Consider the following 18,318-nt stretch of genomic DNA (forward strand, 5'->3'; position numbering starts at 1 on the left):
TGAAGTGGTATGTATGGTATGGAACTGTATGGAATGGTATGGTACAGTCTGTACAGTATGGTATGGTCTGGTATGGTCTGGTACACTATGGTATGGTATGTATGGTATGGTATGGAATGGAATGTATGGTATGGTCGGTATGGTATCGTATGGTACGGCATGGTATGGTACTATATGGTATGGTACGCTATGTATGGTATGGCACGGTATGGTACGATATGTATGGCATGGTACGGTATAGTATGGTACAGTATGGTACGGTATTGTGTGGTATGGTACGGTATGGTATGGAATAGTATGTATGGTATGGTATGGAATGGTACAGTATGGTATGTATGGCATGTTATGGTATAGTATGGTATGGAATGGTATATATGGTATGGTACGATGTGGTATAGTATGGTACGGTAGTGTATGGTATGGTATGGCACGGTACGGTATGGTTCGGTTTGGTACGGTATGGTATGGTACGGTATGGTATGGTATGGAATCGCATGTATGGTATGGTACAGTATGGTATTGTATGGTATGGAGTGGTATGTATGGTATGGTATGGTATGGAATGGAATGTATGGTATTGCACGGTATGGTAAGGTATGGTACGGTATGGTAAGGCATGGGACGGCATGGTACGGAATGGTATGTATGGTATGGTACGGTATGGTATGGAGTGGAATGTATGGTATGCTATGGTATGGTATGGTACCATATGGAATGGAATAGTATGTATGGTATGGTATGGAATGATATGTATGGTATGGTGTGGTATGATATGGTACAGTATGGTATGGAATGGAATGTATGGAATGGTACGGTATATTATGATACGGTATGATATGGTACGGTATGTTATGGATGGTAAGGTATGGTACGGGGTGGTATGGTATCGTATAGTATGGTATGGTATGTAATGATGTGTGTGTTTAGTAATATATGAAATGGTATGTATGGTACGGTACGGTACAGTATGCTATGATTGGTATGGTAAGGGATGTTACGGTATGGTATGGTATGTATGGTATGGTACGGTATGGAATAGTATGGTATGGTATGGAATGGTACGTACAGTATGGTACAGCATGGTATGGTACGGTTTGGTATGGAATAGTATGTATGGTAATGTATGGTATCATACGGTGTGGTATGGTTTGAAATGGTATGTATTGTATGGTACAGTATGAAATGGTATGTATGGTATGGTATGATACAGTGTGCTATGATATGGTATGGTGTGGGATGGTATGGTATGGCATGTTAAGTATGGTATGGTATGGAATGGTATGTATGCATGGTACGGTATGGTATGGTATGGAATGAGATGTATAGTTTAATACGGTATGGTATGATAAGCTATGGTATAGAATGGTATTTATGGTATGGTACGATATGGTACGGTATGGTATGGTACGGTATGGTATGGTACGGAATGGCATGTATGTTTTGATACGGTATGGTATGGTATGGAGCGGTATGTACGGTATGGTATGGTCTGGTACGGTCTAGTACGCTATGGTATGGTATGGAATGGCATGTATGGTATGGTACGGTATGGTATGGTATGGAGTGGTATGTATGGAATAGTAGGGTATGATATGCTATGGTATGGTATGTATGGTATGGTACGGTATGGTATGGTATCATACAGTATGGTATGTAATGGTATGTCTGGTATGGTACGGTATGTTATGGTATGTATAGCATGGTATGGCACGGTATGCTATGATATTATATGGTATGGTATAGGATGGTACGGTATGGTATGGCATGGTAAGGTGTAGTATGTATGGTATGGTACGGTATGGTACGGTATGGTATAGTATTGATTGGTATGTATTGTATGATACGGCATGGTATGGTACGGTATGGCACGGTATGGTATTGCATGTATAGTATGGTTCGGTACAGTATGGAATAGTATGTACGGTATGGTATCGTACGGTATGGTATGTTTAGGAATGGAATGTATTGTATGGTACGGTATGGTATGAACTAGTATGTATGGTATGGTACAGTAAGGTATGGTATGGTATGGAATGATATGTATAGTATGGTACAGTATGGTATGGAATTGTATGTATGGTATGGTACGGTATGGTATGGTACGGTATGATATGGTACGGTATGGTACGGAATGGTATGGTATGGTACGGTAAGGTATGGTACGGTATTGTATGGTATGGTATGGTACGGTATGGTATGGAATGGTATATATATAGTATGGTACGATGTGGTATAGTATGGTACGGTATTGTATGGTATGGTATGGCACGGTACGGTATGATTCGGTATGGTACGGTATGGTATGGTATGGGATGGCATGTATGGTATGGTATGGAAAGGCATGTATGGTATGGAACAGTATGGTATTGTATGGTATGAAGTGGTATGTATGGTATGGTATGGTATGGAATGAAATGTATGGTATGGTACGGTATGGTAAGGCATGGTACGGTATGGCATGGAATGGTATGTATGGTATGGTACGGTATGGTATGAAGTGGTATGTATGGTATGCTATGGTATGGTATGGTACCATATGAAATGGAATAGTATGTATGGTATGGTATGGAATATGTATGGTATGGTGTGGAATGTATGGTACATAAAGTATGGTATGGAATGGAATGTATAGAATGGTACGGTATGGTATGATATGGTATGGTATGGTTCGGTATGGTATGGTACGGTGTGGTATGGTATCGTATAGTATGGTATGGTATGTAATGGTGTTTCTATGGTAATATATGAAATGGTATGTATGATACGGTACGGTACAGTATGCTATGATATGGTATGGTATGTGATGTTACGGTATGGTATGGCACGGTATGGTATGGTATGTATGGTATGGTACGGTTGGGTGCATATGGTATGGTATGGTATGAAATGGAATAGAATGGTATGTATGGTATGGAATGGTATGGCACGGCATGTACGGTATGGTATAGTCTGGTACAGTTTGGTACGCTATGGTATGGTATGTATGGTATGGTACGGTATGGTATGGAATGGAATGGAATGGTATGTATGGTATGGTTTGGTGTGGTATGGTATGATACAGTATGGTATGGAATGGCATGTAAGGTATGGTACGGTATGGTATTGTACAAAATGTATGGTATGGTACGGTATGGAGTGGTACAGTATGGCACGGTATGGTATTGAATGGTATGGTACGGTATGGTATGCTATGGTATAATATGGTATGGAATGGTAGTATGGTATGGCACGGAATGGTATGGTATCGAATGGTATGTATGCTATGGTATGGTACGTATGGTATGGTACGGTATGACATGGTATGGAGTGGTATGTATGGTATGGTAGGGTATGGAATGGTATGGTACAGTCTGTACAGTATGGTATGGTCTGGTATGGTCTGGTACACTATTGTATGGTATGGTATGGAATGGAATGTGTGGTATGATCGGTAGGGTATCGTATGGTACGGCATGGTATGATACTGTATGGTATGGAACGCTATGTATGGTATGGCACGGTATAGTATAGTACAGTATGGTACGGTATGGTATGGTAAGGTATGGAACGATATGGTATGGTAAGTTATGGAATGGTATGTATAGTATGGTACAGTATGGTATTGAATTGTATATATGGTATGGTATGGTATGGTACAGTATGGTACAGTGCGGTATGGTACAGTATGGTATGCTATGGTATGATATGTATGGTATGATACGGTATGGTATGGTATGTATGGGATGGTATGGCACGGTATGTTACGGAATGGTATGGTAGAGTATGTATGGTATTGTATGGTACGGATCTATATGGTGCGGTATTGTAAGGAATGGTATGGTATGGTATCGTACGGTATGGTATGTTATGGAATCGAATGTATGGTATAATACAGTATGATGTGCAATGGTATGGTATGGAATGGTATGTATGGTATGGTACAAAATGGTATGGTATGGTACAGTATGGTATGGTATGGTATCACACAGTATGGTATAGTATGTAATGGTATGTGTGGTATGGTACGGTATGATATGGTGTGTATGGTGTGGTGTGGTACGGTATGCTATGATATTATATGGTATGGTATGGGTTGGTACGGTATGGTATGGCACGGTATGGTATAGTATGTATGGTATGGTACGGTATGGTACGGTATGGTATGGTATGGAATGGTATGATTGTATTATACGGCATGGTATGGGACGGTATGGACGGTATGGTATTGTATGTATAGTATGATACGGTACGGTATGGAATAGTATGTATGGTATGGTATGGTATCGTACAGTATGGTATGGTTTGGAATGGAATGTATTGTATGGTACGGTATTGTATGGAATGGTATGTACGGTATGGTACAGTATGGTATGGTATAGAATGATATGTATAGTACGGTACAGTATGGCATGGAATTGTATGTATGGTATGGTATGGTACGGTATTGCACGCTATGGGACGGTACGATAAGGTACGGTATGGTACGGTATGGTATGTTATGATACGGTAAGGTATGGTACGGTATGGTACGTTATTGTATGGTATGATATGGTACGGTATGGTATGGAATAGTGTGTATGGTATGGTATGGAATGGCATGGAATGGTACAGTATGGTATGGTATGTATTGCATGTTATGGTATGGTATGGAATGATATATATGGTATAGTACGATGTGGTATAGTATGGTACGGTAGTGTATGGTATGGTATGGCGTGGTATGTATGGTATGGTACGGTATTGAATTTAATATATGGTATGGTACGGTATGGTAAGGCATGGTACAGCATGGTACGGAATAGTATGTATGGTCTGGTACGGTATGGTATGGAGTGGAATGTATGGTATGCTATGGTATGGTATGGTACCATATGGAATGGAATAGTATGTATGGTATGGTATGGTATGGAATGATATGTATGGTATGGTGTAGTACGGTATGATACAGTATGGTATTGAATGGAATGTATGGAATGGTACGGTGTGGTATGACACGGTATGGTATGGTACGGTATGGTATGGTATGGTACGGTGTGGTATGGTAGCGTATAGTATGGTATGGTATGTAATGATATGTGTGTATGGTAATGTATGAAATGGTATGTATGGTACGGTACGGTATAGTATGCTATGATATGGTATGGTATGGGATGTTACGGTATGGTATGGTATGTATGGTATGGTACGGTATGGAATAGTTTGGTATGGTATGGAATGGTACGTACAGTATGGTACAGCATGGCATGGTGCAGTTTGGTATGGAATAGTATGTATGGTAATATATGGTATCAATGGTATGGTATGGTTTGAAATGTTATGTATTGTATGGTACAGTATGAAATGGTATGTATGGTATGGTATGGTACAGTATGCTATGATATGGTATGGTGTGGCATGGAATGGTATGGCATGTTAAGTATGGTATGGTATGGAATGTTATGTATGGTATGGTACGGTATGGTATGGTATGGAATGAGATGTATAGTTTATACGGTATGGTATAGAATGGTATATATGGTATGGTACGATATGGTACGGTATGGTATGGTACGGCATGGTATGGTACGGAATGGCATGTATGTTATGGTACGGTATGGTATGGTATGGAGTGGTATGTACAGTATGGTATGGTCTGGTACGGTCTAGTACGCTATGACATGGTATGTATGGTACGGTAGGGTATGGAATGGAATGTATGGTATGGTACGGTATGGAATTAAATGGTATGTATGGTATGGTTTGGAATGATATGCATGGTATGTTGTGGCATGATATGGTATGGAATGGTATGTATGGTATGGTACGGTATGGTATGGAATGGTACGGAACTATATGGTGCGGTATTGTAAGGAATGATATGGTATGGTATCGTACGGTATGGTATGTTATGGAATGTATGTATGGTATAATACAGTACGATGTGCTATGGTATGGTATGGAATGGTATGTATGGTATGGTACAAAGTGGTATGGTACGGTACAGTATGGTATGGTATGGTATCATACAGTATAGTATAGTATGTGATTGTATGTGTGGTATGGTACGGTATGCTATGATATTATATGGTATGGTATGGGCTGGTACGGTATGGTATGGCACGGTATGGTATTGTATGTAGAGTATGATACGATACGGTATGGAATAGTATGTATGGTATGGTATCGTGCGGAATGGTATGTTTTGGAATAGAATGTATTGTATGGTATGGTATGGTATGGAATGGTATGTATGGTATGGTACAGTATGGTATGGTATAAAATGATATATATAGTATGGTACAGTATGGTATGGAATTGTATGTATGGTATGGTACGGTATTGCACGCTATGGTACGGTACGATATGATACGGTATGGTATGTTATGGTATGGTACGGTAAGGTATGGTACGGTATGGTACGGTATTGTATGGTATGGTATGGTACGGTATGGTATAGTATGTATGGCATGGTATGGAATGGTATGAAATGGTACAGTATTGTATGGTATGTATGGCATGTTATGGTATGGTATGGAATGGTATATGGTATGGTACGATGTGGTATAGTATGGTACGGTATGGCATGGTACAGTATGGTATGGTGTGGAATGGCATGCATGGTATGGTACAGTATGGTATTGTATGGTATGGAATGGTATGTATGGTATGGTAAGGTATGGTAAGGCATGGTACTGCATGGTACGGAATGGTATGTATGGTATGGTACGGTGTGGCATGGTACGGTACAATATGGTATGGTATGGTATCATACAGTATGGTATAGTATGTGATTGTATGTGTGGTATGGTACGGTATGATATGGTGTGTATGGTATGATATGGTACGGTATGCTATGATATTATATGGTATGGTATGGTATGGCATGGTATGGTATAGTATATAGGGTATGGTACGGTATGGTACGGTATGGTACGGTATGGTACGGTATGGTACGGTATGGTATGGTATGGAATGGTATATACTGTATGATGCGGCATGGTATGGTACGGTATGGACGGTGTGGTATTGTATGTATAGTATAGTACGGTACGGTATGGAATAGTATGTATGGTATGGTATGGTATCGTACGGTATGGTATTGTTTTTAATGGAATGTATTGTATGGTACGGTATGGTATGGAATGGTATGTATGGTGTGGTACAGTATGGTATGGTATAGAATGATATGTATAGTATGGTACAGTATGGTATGGAATTGTATGTATGGTATGGTACGGTATAGTATGGTACGGTATTTGACGCTATGGTACGGTACGATATGATACGGTATGGTACGGTATGGTATGTTATGGTATGGTACGGTAAGGTATGGTATGTATGGCATGTTATGGTATAGTATGGTATGGAATGGTATATATGGTATGGTACGATGTGGTATAGTATGGTACGGTAGTGTATAGTATGGTATGGCACGGAACGGTATGGTTCGGTATGGTACGGTATGGTATGGTACGGTATGGTATGGTACGGTATGGTATGATATGGAATCGCATGTATGGTATGGTACAGTATGGTATTGTATGGTATGGAGTGGTATGTATTGTATGGTGCAGTATGAATTGGTATGTATGGTATGGTATGGTACAGTATGCTATGATATGGTATGGTGTGGGATGGTATGGTATGGCATGTTAAGTATGGTATGGTATGGAATGGTATGTATGGCATGGTACGGAATGGTATAATATGGAATGAGATGTATAGTTTAATATGGTATGGTATGATAAGGTATGGTTTAGAATACGGAATGGCATGTATGTTATGATACGGTATGGTATGGTATGGAGTGGTATGTACGGTATGGTATGGTCTGGTACGGTCTAGTACGCTATGGTATGGTATGTATGGTACGGTATGGTATGGAGTGGTATGTATGGAATGGTATGGTATGATATGCTATGGCATGGTATGGAATGGTATGTATGGTACGGTACGGTATGGTATGGTATTGTATGGTATGGTACGGTGTGGTATGGTATCATACAGTATGGTATGGTATGTAATGGTATGTGTGGTATGGTATGGTATGTTATGGTATGTATAGTATGGTAAGGTACGGTATGCTTTGATATTATATGGTATGGTATGGGATGGTACGGTATGGTATGGCATGGTATGGTATAGTATGTATGGTATGGTACATAATGTAGGGTATGGTATAGTATTGATTGGTATGTATTGTATGATACGGCATGGTATGGTACGGTATGGCACGGTATGGTATTGCATGTATAGTACGGTTCGGTACGGTATGGAATAGTATGTATGGTATGGTATCGTACGGTATGGTATGGTTAGGAATGGAATGTATTCTATGGTACGGTATGGTATGGACTAGTATGTATGGTATGGTACAGTAAGGTATGGTATGGTATGGAATGATATGTATAGTATGGTACTGTATGGTATGGAATTGTATGTATGGTGTGGTACGGTATGGTATGGTACGGTATGGCACAGTATGGTACGGTATGATATGGTACGGTATGGCACGGAATGATATGGTATGGTACGGTAAGGTATGGTACGGTATTGTATGGTATGGTACGGTATGGTATGGAATGGTATAAATAGTATTGTACGATGTGGTATTGTATGGTACGGTATTGTTTGGTATGGTATGGCACGGTACGGTATGATTCGGTATGGTACGGTATGGTAATGTACGGTATGGTATGGTATGAAATGGCATGTATGGTATGGTATGGAAAGGCATGTATGGTATGGTACAGTATGGTATTGTATGGTATGAAGTGGTATGTATGGTATGGTATGGTATGGAATGGAATAAAATATATGGTATGGTACGGTATGGTAAGGTATGGTGAGGCATGGTACGGTATGGTATGGAATGGTATGTATGGTATGGTACGGTATGGTATGGTACGGTATGCATGGTTTGTACGGTATGTGCGTTATGGTAGGGTACGCTATTGTACGGTATAGTACGGTATGGAATGGTATGCTATGGTACGGTATGGTGTGGAACGGTATAGAATGGTATGTATAGTATGGTACGGTATTGTATGGAATGATAGGTATGGTATGGTTTGGTTTGGTATGACATGGTATGGTAGGGTATGGAATGGTATGTATGGTATGGTACGGTATGGTACAGTAGGGTATGGTATGGCATGGTATGGTACGGTGTGGTATGGAATGATATGTATGGTACGGTAAGGTATGGTATGGTACGGTATGCTACGGTGTGGTATGGTACGGTATTGTATGGTATGGTACGGTACGGTATGGTATTGTACGGAAAGATACGGTATGGTATGGAATAGTATGGTACGGCCTGGTATAGTATGGTATGGTATAGTATAGAATGGTAAGTATGGTATGGTACGGAATGGTATGGTATGTATGGTATGGTACTGTATATATGGTACGGTAGAATACGGTATGGTATGGAATGGTATGTATGGTATGTTACGGTATGGTACGGTATGCTACGGTGTGGTATGGTATGGTATTGTATGGTATGATATGGTACGGTACTGTAGGGTATGGTATGGTACGGTATGGCACGGTAATGGTATAGAATGGTATGGTACGGTATTGTATGCTATTGTATGGTATAGTATGGAATGGTAAGTATGGTATGGTACAGAATGGTATGTATGGTATGTTACAGTATGGTATGTACAGTATGGTATGGCATGATATGGTTGGAATGGTATGTATGGTATGGAATGGTACATATGGTATGGTACATTACGGTATGGTACGGTGTGGTATAGGTATGGTATGGCATGGTATGGTATGGTATGATACGGCATGGCACGGTATGGTTTGGAATGAATGGTATATGGTATGGTACGTATGGTATGGTACGGTATGAAATGGTATGGAATAGTGTGTATGGTATGGTATGGTACGGTATGTACGGTATAGTATGGTCTGGTACAGTCTGGTATGGTATAGTATGGTATGTATGATATGGTACAGTATGGCATGGTATGGAGTGGTATGTATGGTATGGTACAGTATGAAATGGAATGGTATGTATGGCATGGTATGGTATGGTATGGTATGCTATGGTATGGTATGCATGGTATGGTACAGTGTGATATGGTGTGGTATTTATTGGTATGGTATAGTATGGTACAGCATGGTATAGTATGGTATGGTATAGTATGGAATGGTAAGTATGGTATGGTACGGAATGGTATGGTATGGTATGTATGGTATGGTACTGTATATATGGAATGGTAGGATACGGTATGGTATGGAATGGTATGTATGGTATGTTACGGTATGGTACGGTATGCTACGGTGTGGTATGGTATGGTATTGTATGGTATGATATGGTACGGTACGGTGCGGTATGGTACGGTATGGTACGGTACGGTACTGTATGGCATGGTATGGTATGGTACGGTCTGGTATGGAAAGGTATGCATGGTATGGTATTGTACGGTTTGGTATGGTATGGTTTGGAATGGTATGGTATGGTATGGCATGGTACAGTATGGTATGATACGGTATGGTATGAAATGTTACTTATGGTATGGTACGATATGGTATATTATGGTACGGTACGGTATGGTATGGTTTGAAATGGTATGGTATGGTATGGCATGGTTCAGTATGGTATGGTATGTATGGTATGGTATGGTATGGTATGGAATGTTATATATGGTATGGTACGATATGGTATATTATGGTACGGTACGGAATGGTACGGTATGGTATGGCATGGAATGGCATGTATGGTATGGTACGGTACAGTATGGTATGGTACGGAGTAGTATGTATGGTATGGTGCGGTATGAAATGGTATGTATGGTATGGTACAGTATGGTATGGTACAGTAAGGTATGGAATGGCATGTATGGTATGGTATGGAGTGGTATGTATGGTATGGTACGGTATGGAATGGTCCAGTATGGAATGGAATGTTATGGTATGGTATGGAATGATATGTATGGTATGGTGTGGTACGGTATAGTACGGTATGGTATGGAATGGTATGTATGGTATGGTATGGAATGGTACGGTATGGTATGGTACGGTATGGTATCTATGGTATGGTATGGTACGGTATGGTATGGCATGTATGGTATGGAATGGCATGTATGATATGGTACTGTATGATATGGTATCGTATGGTACGATATGATATATAATCGTTATATGGGATGGTGTGGTATGATATGGTAAGGTATGGTATGTACGGTATTGTACAGTGTGCTATGGTGTGGTATGGAATGGTAAGGTAGAGTATGGTACGGTATGGTATGGAATGGTATGGTACGGTATGGTATGTATGGTATGTATGGTATGGTACAGTATGGTATGGTATGGTACGGTATGGTATGGTATGGTAGGGTATGATATGATATGTTATGGTATGGGATTCCGGACAGGCCGCCATTGAAATCTGAACCTGGAAAAGTTTAACGCTACAACTTTATCTAGTGCGGCTAGCCTAGCAGTCCTTTTCGTGGAACTAGCGGGAATTAAATGGGATGTGATAGGGCTTAGCGAAGTTAAGAGGACAGGTGAGGTGTATACAGTACTTAAGGACGGAGACATACTGTGCTATCACGGATTAGAGGATAGACGAGAACTAGGTGTGGGACTCCTGATTAATAAGGATATAGCTGGCAACGTAGAGGAGTTCTATAGTATTAACGAGAGGGTAGCAGCTACAGTAATTAGGCTGAATAGGAGCTACAAGCTGAAAGTGGTGCAGGCCTACGCACCCACGTCCAGCCATGATGTCCGAACCGTTGAAAGTTTCTATGAGGACGTAGAATCGGCAATGAATAAAGCAAAATCGCACTACACTGTACTGAGGGGCGACTTCAATGCGAACGTGGGCAAGAAGCAGGCTGACGACCAGGCGGTAGGTGACTATGGGATAGGCTCTAGAAATAACAGGGGAGAGTTATTAGTCGAATTCGCGGATAGAAATATTTACGGTTCATGAATACCTTCTTCCGCAAACGAGAAAATAGGAAGTGGACCTGGAAGAGCCCCAATGGTGAAACTAAAAATGCAATCGACTTCATACTATGCGCTAACCTCCTGGCATCATTCCGGATGTGGCCGTCCTCAGAAAGGTGCGTTGTAGCGACCACAGAATGGTCAGGTCTAGACTTTGCTTAGACTTGAAGAGGGAATGGAAGAAGCTAGTAAAGAAAACCATTAACGAGTTAGCCGTAAGAGGGAAAGAACAAGAGTTTAGGATAGCGCTGCAAAACACATATTCGGCTTTAACTGAGGAAGACGATCTTGATGTTCATACAATGCACGATAATCTGACATCAATAAATACGGAGTGCGCAGTAGAGGTAGGCGGTACGACAGTTCTACAGGATACCGGGAAGCATTCTCAGGTGACGAAAGGTTTGATTAAGAAGCGCCAAAGCATGAGGGCGTCTAACCGTATGGACAGAATCGAAATAGCAGAGCTTTCGAAATTAATAAACAAGCGCAAGGTAGCCGACATAAGGAAGTTTAATATGGAGAGAATCAACCATGCTCTAAAGAACGGAGGTAGCCTAAAAGCAGTGTAGAGAAAACTAGGCATAGGTAAAAACCAGATGTATGCATTAAGAGGCAAGCAGGGCAAGGTCATTTGCAATATGTATAAGATAGTTAACGTAGCTGAAGAGTTCTACAGAGATCTGCAGAGTACCAATGTAATCAGAGCGTTAATGAGGAAGACAGCAGTGCAGAGGAATGCGCCATCCCGCCAGTAACGAAAGATGAAGTAAAGAAAGCCTTAGAAGTAATGAAAACGGGAAAAGCAGCTGGGGAGGACCAGGTAACAGCAGATCTGTTGAAAGATGGAGGGGACATCGTGCTAGAAAAACTAGCCACCCTGTATACGCAATGCCTTATGACCTCGACTGTACCAGAAGCTTGGAGGAATGCAATCATTAGCTTAATTCATAAGAAGGGAGACGCCAAGGACTTGAAAAATTACAGGCCGATCAGCTTATTATCCGTTGCCTACAAAGTAGTTACTAAGGTAATCGCTAATAGAGTCAGGGCAACGTTAGACTTTCATCAACCAAATGATCAGGCAGGCTTTCGTAAAGGATATTCCACAATAGATCATATTCACACTATCAATCAGGTGATAGAGAAATGCGCAGAATATAACCAACCTCTATATATAGCTTTCATTGATTACGAGAAAGCATTCGACTCAGTGGAAACCTCAGCAGTCATACAGGCATTGCGTAATCAGGGGGTAGAAGAGCCTTATGTCCAAATACTGGAAGATATATATAGCAACTGCACAGCTACTATAGTCCTCCATAAAGTCAGCAATAAAATTCCAATAAGGAAGGGTGTCCGGCAAGGATGCACGATCTCGCCAATGCTGTTCACCGCATGATTACAGGAGGTATTTCGAGGCCTGAATTGGGAACAGTTGGGAATAAGAATGAATGGAGAATACCTAAATAATCTTCGATTTGCTGGTGTGGTACAGTATGGCACGGTATGGTATTGAATGGTATGGTATGGTATGGCATGCTATGGTATAGTATGGTATGGAATGGTTTTATGGTATGGCACGGAACGGTATGGTACGGTATGGAATGGTATGTATGCTATGGTATGGGACGTATGGTATGGTACGGTATGAAATGGTATGAAGTGGTATGTATGGTATGGAACTGTATGGAATGGTATGGTACAGTCTGTACAGTATGGTATGGTCTGGTATGGTCTGGTACACTATGGTATGGTATGTATGGCATGGTATGGAATGGAATGTATGGTATGGTCGGTATGGTATCGTATGGTACGGCATGGTATGGTACTATATGGTATGGTACGCTATGTATGGTATGGCACGGTATGGTACGATATGTATGGCATGGTACGGTATAGTATGGTACAGTATGGTACGGTATTGTATGGTATGGTACGGTATGGTATGGAATAGTATGTATGGTATGGTATGGAATGGTATGGAATGGTACAGTATGGTATGGTATGTATGGCATGTTATGGTATAGTATGGTATGGAATGGTATATATGGTATGGTACGATGTGGTATAGTATGGTACGGTAGTGTATGGTATGGTATGGCACGGTACGGTATGGTTCGGTATGGTACGGTATGGTATGGTATGGTATGGTATGGAATCGCATGTATGGTATGGTACAGTATGGTATTGTATGGTATGGAGTGGTATGTATGGTATGGTACGGTATGGAATGAAATGTATGGTATGGTACGGTATGGTAAGGTATGGTACGGTATGGTAAGGCATGGGACGGCATGGTACGGAATGGTATGTATGGTATGGTACGGTATAGTATGGAGTGGAATGTATGGTATGCTATGGTATGGTATGGTACCATATGGAATGGAATAGTATGTATGGTATGGTATGGAATGATATGTATGGTATGGTGTGGTATGATATGGTACAGTATGGTATGGAATGGAATGTATGGAATGGTACGGTATGGTATGATACAGTATGATATGGTACGGTATGTTATGGATGGTAAGGTATGGTACGGTGTGGTATGGTATCGTATAGTATGGTATGGTATGTAATGATGTGTGTGTTTGGTAATATATGAAATGGTATGTATGGTACGGTACGGTACAGTATGCTATGATTGGTATGGTAAGGGATGTTACGGTATGGTATGGTATGTATGGTATGGTACGGTATGGAATAGTATGGTATGGTATGGAATGGTACGTACAGTATGGTACAGCATGGTATGGTACGGTTCGGTATGGAATAGTATGTATGGTAATGTATGGTATCATACGGTATGGTATGGTTTGAAATGGTATGTATTGTATGGTACAGTATGAAATGGTACGTATGGTATGGTATGTTACAGTATGCTATGATATGGTATGGTGTGGGATGGTATGGTATGGCATGTTAAGTATGGTATTGTATGGAATGGTATGTATGGCATGGTACGGTATGGTATGGTATGGAATGAGATGTATAGTTTAATACGGTATGGTATGATAAGGTATGGTATAGAATGGTATATATGGTATGGTACGATATAGTACGGTATGGTATGGTACGGTATGGTATGGTACGGAATGGCATGTATGTTTTGATACGGTAAGTTATGGTATGGAGTGGTATGTACGGTATGGTATGGTCTGCTACAGTCTAGTACGCTATGGTATGGTATGGAATGGCATGTATGGTATGGTACGGTATGGTAGGGAGTGGTATGTATGGAATAGTAGGGTATGATATGCTATGGTATGGTATGGAATGGTATCTATGGTATGGTACGGTATGGTATGGTACGGTATGGTATGGTATCATACAGTATGGAATGTAATGGTATGTCTGGTATGGTACGGTATGTTATGGTATGTATAGTATGGTATGGTACGGTATGCTGTGATATTATATGGTATGATATGGGATGGTACGGTATGGTATGGCATGGTAAGGTATAGTATGTGTGGTATGGTACGGTATGGTACGGTATGGTATAGTATTGATTGGTATGTATTGTATGATACGGCATGGTATGGTACGGTATGGCACGGTATGGTATTGAATGTATAGTATGGTTCGGTACAGTATGGAATAGTATGTATGGTATGGTATCGTACGGTATGGTATGTTTAGGAATGGAATGTATTGTATGGTACGTTATGGTATGGAGTAGTATGTATGGTTTGGTACAGTAAGATATGGTATGGTATGGAATGATATGTATAGTATGGTACAGTATGGTATGGAATTGTATGTATGGTTCGGTACGGTATGGTATGGTACGGTATGGCACAGTATGGTACGGTATGATACGGTACGGTATGGTACGGAATGGTATGGTATGGTACAGTAAGATATGGTACGGTATTGTATGGTATGGTATGGTACGGTATGGTATGGAATGGTATATATAGTATGGTACGATGTGGTATAGTATGGTACGGTATTGTATGGTATGGTATGGCACGGTACGGTATGATTCGGTATGGTACGGTATGGTATGGGATGGCATGTATGGTATGGTATGGAAAGGCATGTATGGTATGGTACAGTATGGTATTGTATGGTATGAAGTGGTATGTATGGTATGATATGGTATGGAATGGAATGTATGGTATGGTACGGTATGGTAGGTATGGTAAGGCATGGTACGGTATGATATGGAATGGTATGTATGGTATGGTACGGTATGTTATGGAGTGGTATGTATGGTATGCTATGGTATGGTATGGTACCATATGAAATGGGATAGTATGTATGGTATGGTATGGAATATGTATGGTATGGTGTGGAATGTATGGTACATAAAGTATGGTATGGAATGGAATGTATAGAAAGGTACGGCATGGTATGATATGGTATGGTATGGTACGGTATGGTATGGTCCGGTGTGGTATGGTATCGTATAGTATGGTATGGTATGTAATGGTGTGTTTGTATGGTAATATATGAAATGGTATGTATGGTACGGTACGGTACAGTATGCTATGATATGGTATGGTATGTGATGTTACGGTATGGTATGGCACGGTATGGTGTGGTATGTATGGTATGGTACGGTTGGGTGCATATGGTATGGTATGGTATGAAATGGTATAGAATGGTATGTATGGTATGGAATGGTATGGTACGGCATGTACTGTATGGTATAGTCTGGTGCAGTTTGGTACGCTATGGTATGGTATGTATGGTATGGTACGGTATGGTATGGAATGGAATGGTATGTATGGTATGGTTTGGTGTGGTATGGTATGATACAGTATGGTATGGAATGGCATGTAAGGTATGGTACGGTATGGTATTGTACAGAATGTATGGTATGGTACGGTATGGTGTGGTACAGTATGGCACGGTATGGTACTAAATGGTATGGTACGGTATGGTATGCTATGGTATAGTATGGTATGGAATGGTAGTATGGTATGGCACGGAATGGTATGGTATCGAATGGTATGTATGCTATGGTATGGTACGTATGGTATGGTACGGTATGACATGGTATGGAGTGGTATGTATGGTATGGTACGGTATGGAATGGTATGGTACAGTCTGTACAGTATGGTATGGTCTGGTATGGTCTGGTACACTATTGTATGGTATGGTATGTATGGTATGGTATGGAATGGAATGTGTGGTATGGTACGGTATGGTATCGTATGGTACGGCATGGTATGATACTGTATGGTATGGTACGCTATGTATGGTATGGCACGGTATAGTATAGTACAGTATGGTACGGTATGGTATGGTAAGGTATGGAACGATATGGTATGGTAAGGTATGGAATGGAATGTATAGTATGGTACAGTATGGTATTGAATTGTATATATGGTATGGTATGGTATGCTATGGTATGGTATGGTACAGTATGGTACGGTGCGGTATGGTACAGTCTGGTATGCTATGGTATGGTATGTATGGTATGATACGGTATGGAATGGTACCGTATGGAATGGTATGTATGGTATGGTATGGCACGGTATGTTACGGAATGGTATGGTGGAGTATGTATGGTATTGTATGGTACGGATCTATATGGTGCGGAATTGTAAGGAATGGTATGGTATGGTATCGTACGGTATGGTATGTTATGGAATCGAATGTATGGTATTATACAGTATGATGTGCAATGGTATGGTATAAAATGGTATGTATGGTATGGTACAAAATGGTATGGTATGGTACAGTATGGTATGGTATGGTATCATACAGTATGGTATAGTATGTAATGGTATGTGTGGTATGGTACGGTATGATATGGTGTGTATGGTGTGGTGTGGTACGGTATGCTTTGATATTATATCGTATGGTATGGGTTGGTACGGTATGGTATGGCACGGTATGGTATAGTATGTATGGTATGGTACGGTATGGTACTGTATGGTACGGTATGGTATGGTATGGTATGAAACGGTATGTATTGTATTATCCGGCATGGTATGGTACGGTATGGTATTGTATGTATAGTATGATACGGTACGGTATGGAATAGTATGTATGGTATGGTATGGTATCGTACGGTATGGTTTGGAATGAAATGTATTGTATGGTACGGTATGGTATGGAATGGTATGTGTGGTATGGTACAGTATGGTATGGTATAGAATGATATGTATAGTATGGTACAGTATGGCATGGAATTGTATGTATGGTATGCTATGGTACGGTATTGCACGCTATGGGACGGTACGATATGGTACGGTATGGTATGTTATGGTACGATAAGGTATGGTACGGTATGGTACGGTATTGTATGGTATGGTATGGTACGGTATGGTATGTAATAGTGTGTATGGTATGGAATGGTACAGTATGGTATGGTATGTATTGCATTTTATGGTATGGTATGGAAATATATGTATGGTATGGTAC

This window comes from Amblyomma americanum, chromosome 1 (assembly GCF_052857255.1).
Source record: "Amblyomma americanum isolate KBUSLIRL-KWMA chromosome 1, ASM5285725v1, whole genome shotgun sequence".
NCBI lineage: Eukaryota > Metazoa > Arthropoda > Arachnida > Ixodida > Ixodidae > Amblyomma > Amblyomma americanum.